Consider the following 13624-nt stretch of genomic DNA (forward strand, 5'->3'; position numbering starts at 1 on the left):
CTGTCTGACTGCCTCCCCGTTTCCAACTTCAGAAAAATACAAAAATTAAAAATCAGAGAATTTTCTTCTGCTGGTTGTAGAGGAAGAAGTGATTTAAGAAACATAAAAAAGATTCAAGTCACTGGCTTGAAGATGGCTTCAGCTAACAATGATCAAAAAAATGAGGACATTGGACCTACAACGACAGGAGAGTGATTTTTGCCAACAGGCTCAATGAACATAAAAGTGAATTATTCCCCATAGCATTCAGATAAGAGACCAATCTGACTGGAACCTTGATTTCAGACTCATAATACCTTAACATGAGAAATCTAATAACATGAGCCCACCCCAGCTCAGACTTCTCATGAATCTCATAAATTTGAGATAATAGAAGTAGTTTGAAATGTATTAAATTTATGTTTGTGGTACTCTATTTTGCAACAATATGAAACCAAAACAACATCCATCATCAGTTTTCAAGAATTGTATATCTTAAATGCCTAAATAAAATTTTAATGTTTTAATTTTTATTTGTCAACATATTTTATCTTTGAATATTGAAATACAACTAATATTTAAATTTTAAGATGAATTTTTTAGGTGTGTCTTGTGATTGCTTTCTCATATGTGCTTTGATTGGAGTTCTCCAACCGAGCCAGTGACCCATTGCTCAATTCAGTAAACTTGGGCTCAAATAAATGACATTGGGCTTCAAGCCAGCAACTTTTGAGTTCAAGCCAGTGACCAAGAGGGTCATGTCTATGATCTCAAACTTAAGCCAGGGACCCTGAGCTGAAACTGATGAACCTGTGTTCAAGATGATGAGCCTATGGGCCCTGGCCGGTTGGCTCAGCGGTAGAGCGTCGGCCTGGCGTAGGGGGACCTGGGTTCGATTCCCGGCCAGGGCACATAGGAGAAGCGCCCATTTGCTTCTCCACACCCCCCTCCTTCCTCTCTGTCTCTCTCTTCCCCTCCTGCAGCCAAGGCTCCATTGGAGCAAAGATGGCCCGGGCGCTGGGGATGGCTCCTTGGCCTCTGCCCCAGGCGCTAGAGTGGCTCTGGGTCACGGCGGAGCGACGCCCCGGAGGGGCATAGCATCACCCCCTGGTGGGCATAGCATCGCCCCTGGTGGGTGTGCCGGGTGGATCCCAGTTGGGCGTATGCAGGAGTCTGTCTGACTGTCTCTCCCCGTTTCCAGCTTCAGAAAAAAAAAAATACACACACAAAAAAAGATGATGAGCCTATGTTCAAGCCTGCGACCTCAGGGTTTTGAACCTGGGTCCTCTGCATTTCTGGCCGATGCTCTATCCACAGTGCTACAACCTGGTCAGGCTGGTGAATGCTGTTTTAATATTTCAGTCATGTTTTCATAGCATTGATTCAACTAAAGATAAAATGTTATCAAAGGTACTAAATATTAAATCTGGAAAAAAATTCTAGCAGCAACATGTAAACAGTGTTGTTTTTTTTATTTTCTGAATGTAATTTTATTGGAGTGACATTGGTTCACAGTTAAACAGACATTAGGTACCCAATTTGCAACACACCTCTATACACTGTGTATGTTCACCTCTCTAAGTCAAACTTTTGTTCATCACCATTTATTACCAGTATAATCTCCTCCATTCCCACCCCTCAGCAATGGCTATGGTGTTGTCTGAGTACATGAGTTTATTCTTTGTTTTTTTTTTTTTTGTCTTTTTTTTTGCTTTATCCCTCCACCTTGCTCACCTAACACCTTAACGAGCACACAGCTGTCAGTGTGCTACATATGTATGAGTCTGTTTCTATATTGTGCATTAGTGCATTTTGTTTATTAGATTCTACATATAAGTGAAATCATATGGCACTTATCTTTCTCTGACTGACTTATTTTACTTACAGTAATGCTCTCTAGATCCATCCTTATGGTCACAAAAGGTAAGATTTCTTTTTTTATGGCCAAGTAATATTCCATTGTGTAAATGTACCACTGCTTTTTTATTCACTTATCTACCAATGGTACTGGGGCAGTTTCCAGGTCTTGGCTATTGGAAATAATGCTGCAATAAATATAGAGTGCATATGTTCTTTTGAATTAGTAGTTTGGGATTCTTAGGATAAATTCTCAGAAGTGAGATTGCTTTGTCAAAAGGCAATTCCATTTTTAATTTTTTGAGGTAACTCCAATCTTCATTCCCACCAACAGTACATGATGGTTCCTTTTTGACCACAATCTATCTATTACTAGCTGGGTTTTTTTTTAATTTATTGATGATAAGTATCTGACAGGTACGATGTGACATCTCATTGTGCTTTTAGTTTGCATTTTTCTGACCAGGGGGTGGTGCAGTGGATAGAACAAAGGTCTGGGGTGCAGAGGACCCAGGTTTGAAACCTTGAGGTCACCAGCTTAAGCATGGACTTATCTGGTATGAGCAAGGCTCACCAGATTGAGCCCAAGGTCTCTGGCTTGAGCAAGGGGTCACTCAGTCTGCTGTAGCCCCCCGGTCAAGGCACATATGAGAAAAGCAATCAGTAAACAACTAAGAAGTCGCAACAAAGAATTGTGCTTTTTATCTCTCTCCCTTCCTGTCTGTTTGTTCCTATCTGTCCCTCTCTCTGTCTCTCTCTGTGTCTGTCACACACACACACACAAAAAAAAATAATTGCATTTTTCTGATGACTACTAATGCTGAGCATCTTTTCATATATCTGTTTGTCATCTGTATGTCCTCTTTAGAAAAATGTCTATCATTTGGCAATTTTTAATTAAATTTTTGGTGCTGAATTTTATAATTACTTTATAAATTTTGGATATTAATCTCTTACCAGACGTATTGGTGAATACGTTCTCCCATTTAGTGGGTTATCTTATTGTTGACACTTTTCTGTGAAAAATAACAAACAAAAAACTTTTAGTTTGATGTAATTCCTTCTGTTTATCTTTTTCCTTGTTTCCCTTGCCTGAGGAGTTATATCTGAGAAAACCATTGTAACAAGAAATATCTAAGATTTTACCATTCTATGTTTTTGCCTGGGACTTTTATACTTTTTAGTCTAATATATAATATTTAATCTATTTTGGGTTTGCTTTTGTATATGGTGTAAGAAGGTGGTCTAGTTTCACCGTTTTCAACATATCTGTTCAATTTTTGCAACACCATTTATTGAAAAGATTGTCTTTTCAACATTGTATGTTCTTGCTTCCTTTGTCCAATATTATTGACTATATATGCATATTTTGATTTCTGTGCTTTCTATTATGTTTCATTAATCTATATATCTGTATACCAGTGGCATTCTGTGTTAGTTACTATGGTCTTGTACTATTTAGTTTGATATCAGTTAGTGTGATTCCTCCAACTTTGTTTTTTTCTCTCAAGATTGCTGTGGCTATTTAGGGTTTTTTGTGGTTCCATAAAAATTTTTGGAATATTTGTTTTCTTTTTTTTTTGACAGAGATAGAGAGAGTCAGAGAGAGGGACAGATAGGGACAGACAGATAGGCAGTGAGAGAGATGAGAAGCATTAATTCCTCATTGTGACATCTTAATTGTTTAGTGATTGCTTGTTCATTGATTGCTTTCTCATATATGCCTTGAATAGGGGACTACAGCAGAGTGAGTGACTCCTTACTAAAGCCAGCAATTTTAGGCTAAAGCCAGTGATGTTGGGTTTCAAATCAGTGACCATTTTTGGGCTCAAGTCAGCAACAATGGGGTCATGTCTATGATCCCACGCACAAGCCAGCGACCGCGTGCTCAAGTGCTCAAACTGGTGAGCCTGCACTCAACCGAATGAGCCCACACTCAAGCCAGTGACTTCGAGGTTTTGAACCTGGGTCTTCCGTGTATGAGTCCAATGTTCCAGCCAATGTGCCACCACCTGGTCAAGCTGGAATATTTGTTTTATTTTTATAAAATACATCATTGGTATCTTGATAAGATGTGTTGAATCTATAGATTGCTTTGTGTAATATGAACATTTTACTATCCATAAACACAATATATACTTTCCATGTGTTTGTATCTTCTTCAATTTCCTTTTTGAGTGTCAGATAATTTTCTGAGTACAGGTTTTTTACCTTTTTGGTTAAATTTATTTCTAAGTATTTTATCCCATTTGAAGCAACAATAAATGGTATTGTTTTCTTGGTTTCCCTTTCTGATAAAGTATTATTGATGTATAAAAATGCAACTGATTTCTGGATATTTATTTTGTATCCTGCTAATTTACTGAATTTATTTATCATTATAGCAATTTTTGGTGCAATTTTCAGTATTCTCTAAATATAGTACAATGTTATTGCATGTAATGACAAGTTGACTTTCTTCTTTCTATTTTGATAAACTATTATTTGTTCTACTTGTATGATTGATGTGGCTAGGACTTTTAGTACTATATTAAATAAGAGTGGTGATAGCAAATAACCTTGACTTGTTTCTGATCTTAAGGGAAATGCTGTAGTTCTGACAATTTACTATAATATTGGCTGTAGGTTTGTCATTTATGGCCTTTGTTATGTTGAGCTAAGTTCCCCCAATTAACATTTTGCTGAGAGTTTTTACACAAATGGGTGCTGCATTTTTATCAAATGCCTTTAATTCCTCTACTGTTATGATCATATAATTTTTATTGTTCATTTGGTTTACACAGTGCATCGTGATACTTGATTGCAGATGTTATACAAAACTTGCATCCCCAAAATAAATAGTATTTGATTATAGTATATGACATTTTTAATGCATTTATTTATTTGTCTATTTATCTGTCATTTATTTATTTTTCTTTAATTTAGCATATAATCGTTCAAAATATTTTCTTACAATTCTTTTTTGTTGGTGGTAGTATCTGTAGTTACTTCTCTTTTATCTCTGATTTTATTTATCTGGCTTATCTACCATTATTTTATATAATGTCACATTTTCATTTAAATAAAAAAACTTTATTTAGAAAATTGAATTTAACATAATAATTTTGAATATTAAAAGGTGGTGGTTCAGTGGATAAAGCCTCAAACTGGGATGCAGAGGACCCAGGTTTGAAACTCTGAAGTCTCTGGTTTGAGCGTGCACTCATCTGGTTTGAGCATAGCTCATCAGCTTGACCCCAAAGTTGCTGGTTTGAGCAAGGGGTCACTTAGTTTGCTGTTTGCTGTAGCTTCCTGGTTAAGGCACATATGAGAAAGCAATCAATGAACAAGCAATCAGCTAACAATTAAGATGCCTCAACAAAGAATCATTGCTTCTCATCTCTCTCTTTTCATAACTGTATATCCTTATCTGTCTCTTTCTCTGTCTCTCTCTGTCTCTGTAACAAAACAAACAAAAAACAAAGCAGAAAACAACTTCCAGAACTATGTTGAGTATAAGTGGATAGAGTTGACAGCCTTGTCTTGTCGTGAATTCAGAGGTAAAGCCTTCAGTTTTTCTTTTCTTTTTTTTTTTTTTTCTGAAGCTGGAAACGGGGAGAGACAGTCAGACAGACTCCCGCATGCACCCGACCGGGATCCACCCGGCACGCCCACCAGTGGCGACGCTCTGCCCACCAAGGGGCGATGCTCTGCCCCTCTGGGGCGTTGCTCTGCCACGAGCAGAGCCACTCCAGTGCCTGGGGCAGAGGCCAAGGAGCCATCCCCAGCGCCCGGGCCATCTTTGCTCCAATGGAGTCTTCGCTGTGGGAGGGGAAGAGAGAGACAGAGAGGAAGGAGGGGGGGTGGAGAAGCAAATGGGCGCTTCTCCTATGTGCCCTGGCCGGGAATCGAACCCGGGTCCCCGGCACGCCAGGCCGACGCTCTACCACTGAGCCAACCAGCCAGGGCCAGTTTTTCTTTTTTATCATAATGTTAGTTAACAGTTTATTATATATGACCTTCATTATCTTCAGGTACTTTCTTTCTCTACACATTTTATTAAGTGTTTTAAACATAAATGGATGTTGTATTTTATAGAATGCCTATTCTGCATCTATTGATAGGATCATATGGTTTTTGCTGTTAGTCATGTTGATGTAGTGCATTATGTTGATCAATTTATGTATGTTGAACCATCCTTGTGCTCAAGGAATAAATTCCACTTGATCATGATATATTATTTTTTAATGTGTTATTGTCTTTTATTTTCAAGTGTTTAAGATCTTTTGCATCTGTATTCATTAGCGATATTGGACTGTAATTTTTTTTTTCTGTGTTATCCTTGACAGTTTTTGATATCAGCTTTATGTTGGCCTCATGAAATGTGTTAGGGAGTACTGCTGCTTGTTCTATTTTTTGGAAGACTTTGAAAAGGATAGGTACCAAATCTTTAAATGTTTAATAGCTTTTAGTAGTGTAGCTATCTTGTCCTGGAATTTTATTATTGGGGAGGTTCTGATAGTTTTTCTATTTCCTCCCTGTTTATGGGTCTATTTTTTTTTTGAGGCAGATTTTTTATTTTTTTATTTTTATTAATTTTAATGCAGTGACATTGATAAATCAGGGTACATATGTTCCGAGAAAACATCTCCAGATTATTTTGACCTTTGATTATGCTGCATACCCCTCACTCAAAGTCAAATCATCCTCCGTCACCTTCTATCTGGTTTTCTTTGTGCCCCTACCCTCCCCCCACTCCCTCCCATTTCTTCCTCGCCCCTTCCCCACCCCTCCACCCCACGCCCTGTTACCATCACATTCTTGTCCATGTGTCTAAGTCTCATTTTTATGTCCCATCTATGCATTGGTTCATATAGTTCTTAGTTATTTTCTAATTTACTTATTTCACTCCATATAATGTTATCAAGGTCCATCCATGTTATTGTAAATGATCCAATGTCATCATTTCTTATGGCTGAGTAGTATTCCATAGTATATATGTACCAAAGCTTTTTAATCCACTTGTCCTCTGATGGACACTTGGGCTGTTTCCAGATCTTCACTATTGTGAACAATGCTGCTATAAACATGGGGGTGCATTTCTCCTTCTGGAACCCTTATATGGTGCCCTTGGGGTATATTCCTAAAAGTGGGATGGCTGGGTCAAAAGGCAGTTTGATTTTCAATGTTTTGAGGAATCTCCATACTGTTTTCCACAGAGGCTGCACCAGTCTACATTCCCACCAGCAATGCAGGAGGGTTCCCTTTTCTCCACATCCTCACCAGCACTTATTCTGTGTTGTTTTGTTGATGAGCACCATTCTAACTGGTGTGAGGTGATATCTCATTGTGGTTTTAATTTGCATTTCTCTAATGATTAATGATGTTGAGCATTTTTTTCATGTGCCTATTGGCCATCTGTATATCCTCTTTGGAGAAGTGTCTATTCATTTCTTTTGCCCATTTTTTGATTGGATTGTTTAAAATGTTTATATTACCCAAAGTAATTTATAAATTCAATGCAATACCAATTAAAATACCAGTGACATACTTTAAAGATATAAATCACATATTCCAAAAATTTATATGGAACCAGAAGAGAACACGAATAGCCTCAGCAATCTTAAAAAAGAAGAATAAAGGGGGAGGTATCACACTTCCTGATATCAAGCTATACTACAAGGCCATTGTACTCAAAACAGCCTGGCACTGGCATAAGAACAGGCATATAGATCAATGGAACAGAACAGAGAACCCAGAAATAAACCCACAGCTCTATGGACAACTGATATTTGACAAAGGAGGTAAGGAAATACAATGGAGTAAAGACAGCCTCTTCAACAAATGGTGTTGGGAAAATTGGACAACAACCTGCAAAAAAATGCAACTAGACCACCAACTTATACCATTCACAAAAATAAACTCAAAATGGATAAAAGACTTAAATGTAAGGTGTGAAACCATAAGCATCTTAGAAGATAACATAGGCAGTAAGCTTTCTGACATCTCTCGCAGCGATATATTTGCTGATTTATCTCCATGGGCAAGTGAAATAAAACACAGGATAAACAAATGGGACTATATCAAATTAAAAAGCTTTTGCACGGCCAAAGACAATAAGAACAGAATAAAAAGACAAACTACACAATGGGAGAATATATTTGACAGTATGTCTGATAAGGGGTTAATAACCAAAATTTATAAAAAACTTGCAAATCTCAACACCAGAAAGACAAACAATCCAATCAAAAAAATGTTTATGGGTCTATTTCAATTTTTTCTTTCTTTGTGACTCAGTCTAGAAAGACTATGCAGTTCCAGAAATTTACTCATTTCTTCTAGATTGTTGAATTTGGTGGCATCTATTCTTTTATAGTATTCTAGTAAAATTTTTTATATAGCTATGATGTCCTTGCAACTTCTTCTTTTTCATATCAGATATTCTTCATATGAGTTTTTCCTCTTTTTTTCTTAGTGAGTCTATGCAGGGGTTATTCAATTTTATTGATCTTTTCAAATAACCAGCTCTTTGCTGTATTAATTTTTTTATAGTTTTTATTTTCTCAGTTTCATTTGGTTTTGTTCTAATTTTGCCATGTCATTTCTTCTGTTGATTTTATGTTTTCTTTGTTTATCTTTTTCTAGCTCATTATGATGTGATGTTAGTTTGTTTATTTGGGATCTCTCTTGTTTCTTGATATAAGCCTGTAATGATCTAAACTTTTCTTTTATTACTGCTTTAGCTGCATCTCAAAAATTTTATGTCATGTTGTCATTTTCCTTTATATATCTTTTAATCTCTTTTTATTTCTTCTTTGAATCATTTTTTAGAAGCATGTTGTTTAATTTCCACATTTCTGTGGGTTTCTTTATTTCTTTATGCAATTGAATTTTATTTTCAAACCTATGGTCAGAAAATATGTTTGGTATAATTTCAATCTTCCTAAATTTTTTTATGGTAATTTTGTGGTCCAACATATGTTTTGTTCTTGAGAATGTTCCATGCACACAGGAATAGAATGTATAATCTGATGTTCTGGATTAAAATGTCCTATAAATATTTATTATGTACATTTCATCTTGTGTTCTGTTTAAGGTTGAAATTTTTTATTGATTTTCTTTTTTTTTCCTTTGGAACAGAGACAGAGAAAGAGGCAGAGAGAGAGAGAAATAGAGAAAGCCTGATAGGGAGGTTTCAGCAGAGAGAGTGACCCCTTGCTTAAGCCAGTAACCTTGGACTCAAGCCAGTGACCTTGGGTTTCAAGCTAGCAACCTTTGGGCTTAAGCCAGTGACCATGGGGTCATGTCTATAATTCCACGCTTAAACCAGTAACCCCGCTCTCAAGGTGTTGAGCTCGCACTAAAGCTGGATAAGCCTGTGCTCAAGCGGGTGACCTTAGGGTTTTGCATCGTGGTCCTCTGCATCCCAGTCTGAAGTTCTATTCACTGTGACACCACCTGGTCAGGCTATTAATTAACAGTTTGGATGATCTATCTGAAACCGTCAATAGTTGTTGAAATCTATAAGTATGATTGAGTTTTTACCTGTTTCTATTTTAAATCAGTTAGTAGATGTCTTATTTATTTTGGTGCTCCTTGTTTTGATGTGTATATATTAAGAAGTGTTATATCTTCTTGAAACAATATGACCTCTCTTTTTTTGAAGTCAGCATTGTCAGATATTAGAATAGCTACACCTGCTTTTAATGGATATTGGTATTATTTGCTTAGAGAGACATTTCCATACCTTTCACTTTAACTCTACATTTACCCTGTCATTTAGATGTGTCTCTTGAAGGCAGCATATGGTTGACTTTTGCTTTTTGATAAAATCTGCTACTCTATGCCTTTTTATTGGTGAATTCAGTCAATTTACATTTAGGGTAATAAATCATTGATGCTTGAAATTTTTCTATAGCCATTTTCTGTTCTGTGTTCTGGTAGCTCTGTGGTTTGATTCTTTTCTTTTGTGTTTCTGTCACTTGTTTTTGTATGGAGATATTCCATACTTTTTTAAGATTCTTCTTTTTTTATGGGACAGAAACAGAGAAAGAAAGACAGAGAGAAAAACAGATAGGAACAGAGAGACAGAAATGGAAGAGATGAGAAACCTCAATTTTTCAAAGTGGCACCTTAGGTGTTCAGTGATTACTTTCTCATATATGTCTTTACCTGGGGTTTACATTAGAATGAGAGACCCCTTACTCAAACCAGCAACCTTTGGGCTCAAGCCAGTGACCATTGGGTTGTGTCTTTGATGCCATGGTTAAGCCAGGGAAGCCTAGCTCAAGGAGGGTTTTTAAATATACTTGTGATTTTAATAGGGATTGTATTAACTTTTTATATTTCTTTTAATATAACACTCAAGTTGGTGAGCCCATGCTCAAGCTATATGAGTCTATGCTCAAGCTGGCAACCTTGGGGTTTCAAACTTGAGTCCTCTGTATCCCAGATTAATGCTCTATTCACTGCATCACCACCTGGTCAGGCTCCCCTGTTCCTTCTTATTTCTTTTTCTTGATGAATGCAGTTCAAGTTTTTTTTGTTATTTCTTTATTTTTATTTTTTGTCAATTGTTTCAAAGAAACAGCTTTAGGTTTTTATTATTATTATTATTAATTTTGATGGGGTGACATTAATAAATCAGGGTACATATGTTCAGAGAAAACATCTCCAGGTTATTTTGACATTTGATTATGTTGCATACCCATCATTCAAAGTTAAATTGTCTTCCGTCACCTTCTATCTGGTTTTTTTTGTGCCCTACCCCTCCCCCCTCCTCCACTTCGTAAGCACCACACACTTGTCCATGTCTCTGAGTCTCATTTTTATCTTCCACCTATGTATGGAATCTTATAGTTCATGGTTTTTTTCTGATTTACTTATTTCACTCAATATAATGTTACCAAGGTTCATATATGTTGTTGTAAATGATCTGATGTAATCATTCCTTATGGCTGAATAGTATTCCATAGTATATACGTACCAAAGCTTTTTCATCCACTGACAGACACTTGGACTATTTTCATATCTTTGCTATTGTGAACAATGCTGCCATAAACATGGGGGTGTGTTATTCCTTTTGAAACAGTGCTATGATGTTCTTGGGTATATTTCTAAAAGTGGGATAGCTGGGTCAAAATGAAGTGAAATTTTTAATTTTTTGAGGAACCTACATACTGTTTTCCATAGTAGTTGCTACAGTTTGCATTCCCATCAGCAGTGCAGGAGGGTTCTCTTTTCTCCACATCCTCACCAGCACTTATTCTGTGTTGTTTTGTTGATGAGCACCATTCTAACTGGTGTGAGGTGATATCTCATTGTGGTTTTAATTTGCATTTCTCTAATGATTAGTGTTGAGCATTTTTTCATATGCCTATTAGTCATCTGTATGTCCTCATTGGAGAAGTGTCTATTCATTTCTTTTGTCGTTTTTTGATTGGATTGTTTGTCTTCCTGGTGTTGAGTTTTACAAGTTCTTTATAAATTTTGGTTATTAACCACTTATCAGACGTATTGTCAAATATATTCTCCTATTGTGTAGTTTGTCTTTTCATTCTGTTCTTATTGTCTTTAGCTGTCCAAAAGCTTTTTAGTTTGATATAGTCCCATTTGTTTATCCCGTCTTTTATTTCAATGCTCGTAGAGATAAATTGGCAAATATATTGCTGCGAGAGATGTCAGAGAGCTTACTGCCTATGTTTTCTTCAAAGATGCTTATGTTTTCAAGGCTTACATTTAAGTCTTTTATCCATTTTGAGTTTATTGTTGTGAATGATGTTAGTTGGTGGTTTAGCTTCATTTTCTTGCAGGTAGATGTCCAACTTCCCCAACACCATTTGTTAAAGAGATTGTCTTTACTCCATTGTATGCTCTTACCTCCTTTGTCAAATATCAGGTGTCCATGAAGGTATAGGTTTGTTTCTGTGTTCTCTGTTCTCTTCCATTGATTTATATGCCTGTTCTTATGACAGTACCAGGCTGTTTTGAGTATAATGGCCTTTAGTATAACTTGATATCAGGAAGTGTGATACCACCCACTTCATTTTTCCTTTTCAAGATTGCTGAGGCTATTCATGTTCTTTTTTGGTTCTTTATAAATTTTTGGAATATGTGTTCTATATCTTTGAAGTATGTCATTGGTATTTTAATTGGCATTGCATTGAATTTATAAATTGCTTTGGGTAATTGTAATGATGTTTATTCCTCCTAATAATGAGTATGGTATAGGCTTCCACTTGTTTGTATCTTCATTGATTTCTTTTATCAATGTTTTATACTTTTCCAAGTACAAGTCTTTCATCTCCTGGGTTAAATTTACTCCTAGGTACTTTATTTTTTGGTTGCAATAGTGAAGGCGATTGTTTTCTAAATTTCTCTTTCTGAAAGTTCATTGTTGGTGTATAAAAATGCCTCTGATTTCTGCATATTAATTTTATATCCTGCTACCTTGCTGAATTTATTTGTCAGGTCCAGTAATATTTGACTGAAACTTTAGGGTTTTGTATATACAATATTATATCATCTGCAAATAATGATAGTTTTACTTCTTCTTTTCCAATTTGAATGCCTTTTATTTATTTATTTATTTTTCTTTTTTCTTTTCTGAAGCTGGAAACGGGGAGAGACAGTCAGACAGACTCCCGCATGTGCCCGACCGAGATCCACCCGGTACGCCCACCAGGGGGCTACGCTCTGCCCACCAGGGGGCGATGCTCTGCCCCTCCGGGGCGTCGCTCTGCCGCGACCAGAGTCACTCTAGCGCCTGGGGCAGAGGACAAGGAGCTATCCCCAGCGCCCGGGCCATCTTTGCTCCAATGGAGCCTTGGCTTCGGGAGGGGAAGAGAGAGACAGAGAGGAAGGAGGGGGCGGGGGTGGAGAAGCAAATGGGCGCTTCTCCTATGTGCCCTGGCCGGGAATCGAACCCGGGCCCCTGCACGCCAGGCCGACGCTCTACCGCTGAGCCAACTGGCCAGGGCCTGCCTTTTATTTATTATTCTTGTCTGATGCTGTGGCTCAAACTCCCAGAAATATGTTGAGTAAGACTGGTGAAAGAGGCCACCCCTGCCTTTATCCTGATCATAAGGGGGTTGCTTTTAATTTTTTCCCATTGAGTATGATGTTGATTGTGGGTTTGTCATAATGGCCTTTAACATGTTGAGATATGTTCCTTGTATTTGTACTTTGCTAAGAGTTTTGATCATGAATGTGTGCCAGATTTTTATCAAATGCTTTTGCTGCATCTGTTGAAATTATTATGTGGTTTTTCTCTTTCTTTTTGTTTATGTGATGGAGCAAATTGAATGATTTGTGAATATTGTACCAGCCTTGCTTCCCCAGAATAAATTACACTTGATCATGATTTATGATTTTTTTAACATATTGCTGGATCCAGTTTGCTAATATTTTGTTGATGATTTTACCATATAAATTAATCCAGGATGTTGGCCTATAATTTTCTTTCTTTGTGTTTTTTTGCCTGGTTTGGAATCAGAATTATGCTGACTTAGAAGCTTGGAAGTCTTCCTTCCTCTTGAATTTTTTGAAATAGCTTTAGAAGGATAAAAGTTAGTTCTTCTTTAAATATTTGGTACAATTCACTAGTGATGCCATCAGGCCAATGACTTTTTTTTGTTGGGAGTTTTGTGATAACTGTTTCAATTTCATTTGTTTTAATTGGTCTGTTTTGGTTTTCTGATTTTTCCAGATTAATTTTTGGAAGATTATATGTTTCAGTGAATTTGTTCATTTCTTCTAGATTGTTTAATTTTTTGGCATACAGTACTTCATAGTATTTTCTTACAATATT

At 36.7% G+C, this 13624-nt stretch overlaps 1 non-coding gene across 1 annotated transcript; it reads right to left on the reverse strand.

The window, feature by feature from the left end:
* Positions 1–5708: 5708 nt before the first annotated feature.
* On the reverse strand, positions 5709–5784 carry TRNAA-GGC (transfer RNA alanine (anticodon GGC)). Its single transcript has one exon. It is a non-coding gene; the product is annotated as a tRNA-Ala (tRNA).
* Positions 5785–13624: the final 7840 nt, after the last annotated feature.

The sequence above is a fragment of the Saccopteryx leptura genome, chromosome X (genome assembly GCF_036850995.1).
Source record: "Saccopteryx leptura isolate mSacLep1 chromosome X, mSacLep1_pri_phased_curated, whole genome shotgun sequence".
NCBI lineage: Eukaryota > Metazoa > Chordata > Mammalia > Chiroptera > Emballonuridae > Saccopteryx > Saccopteryx leptura.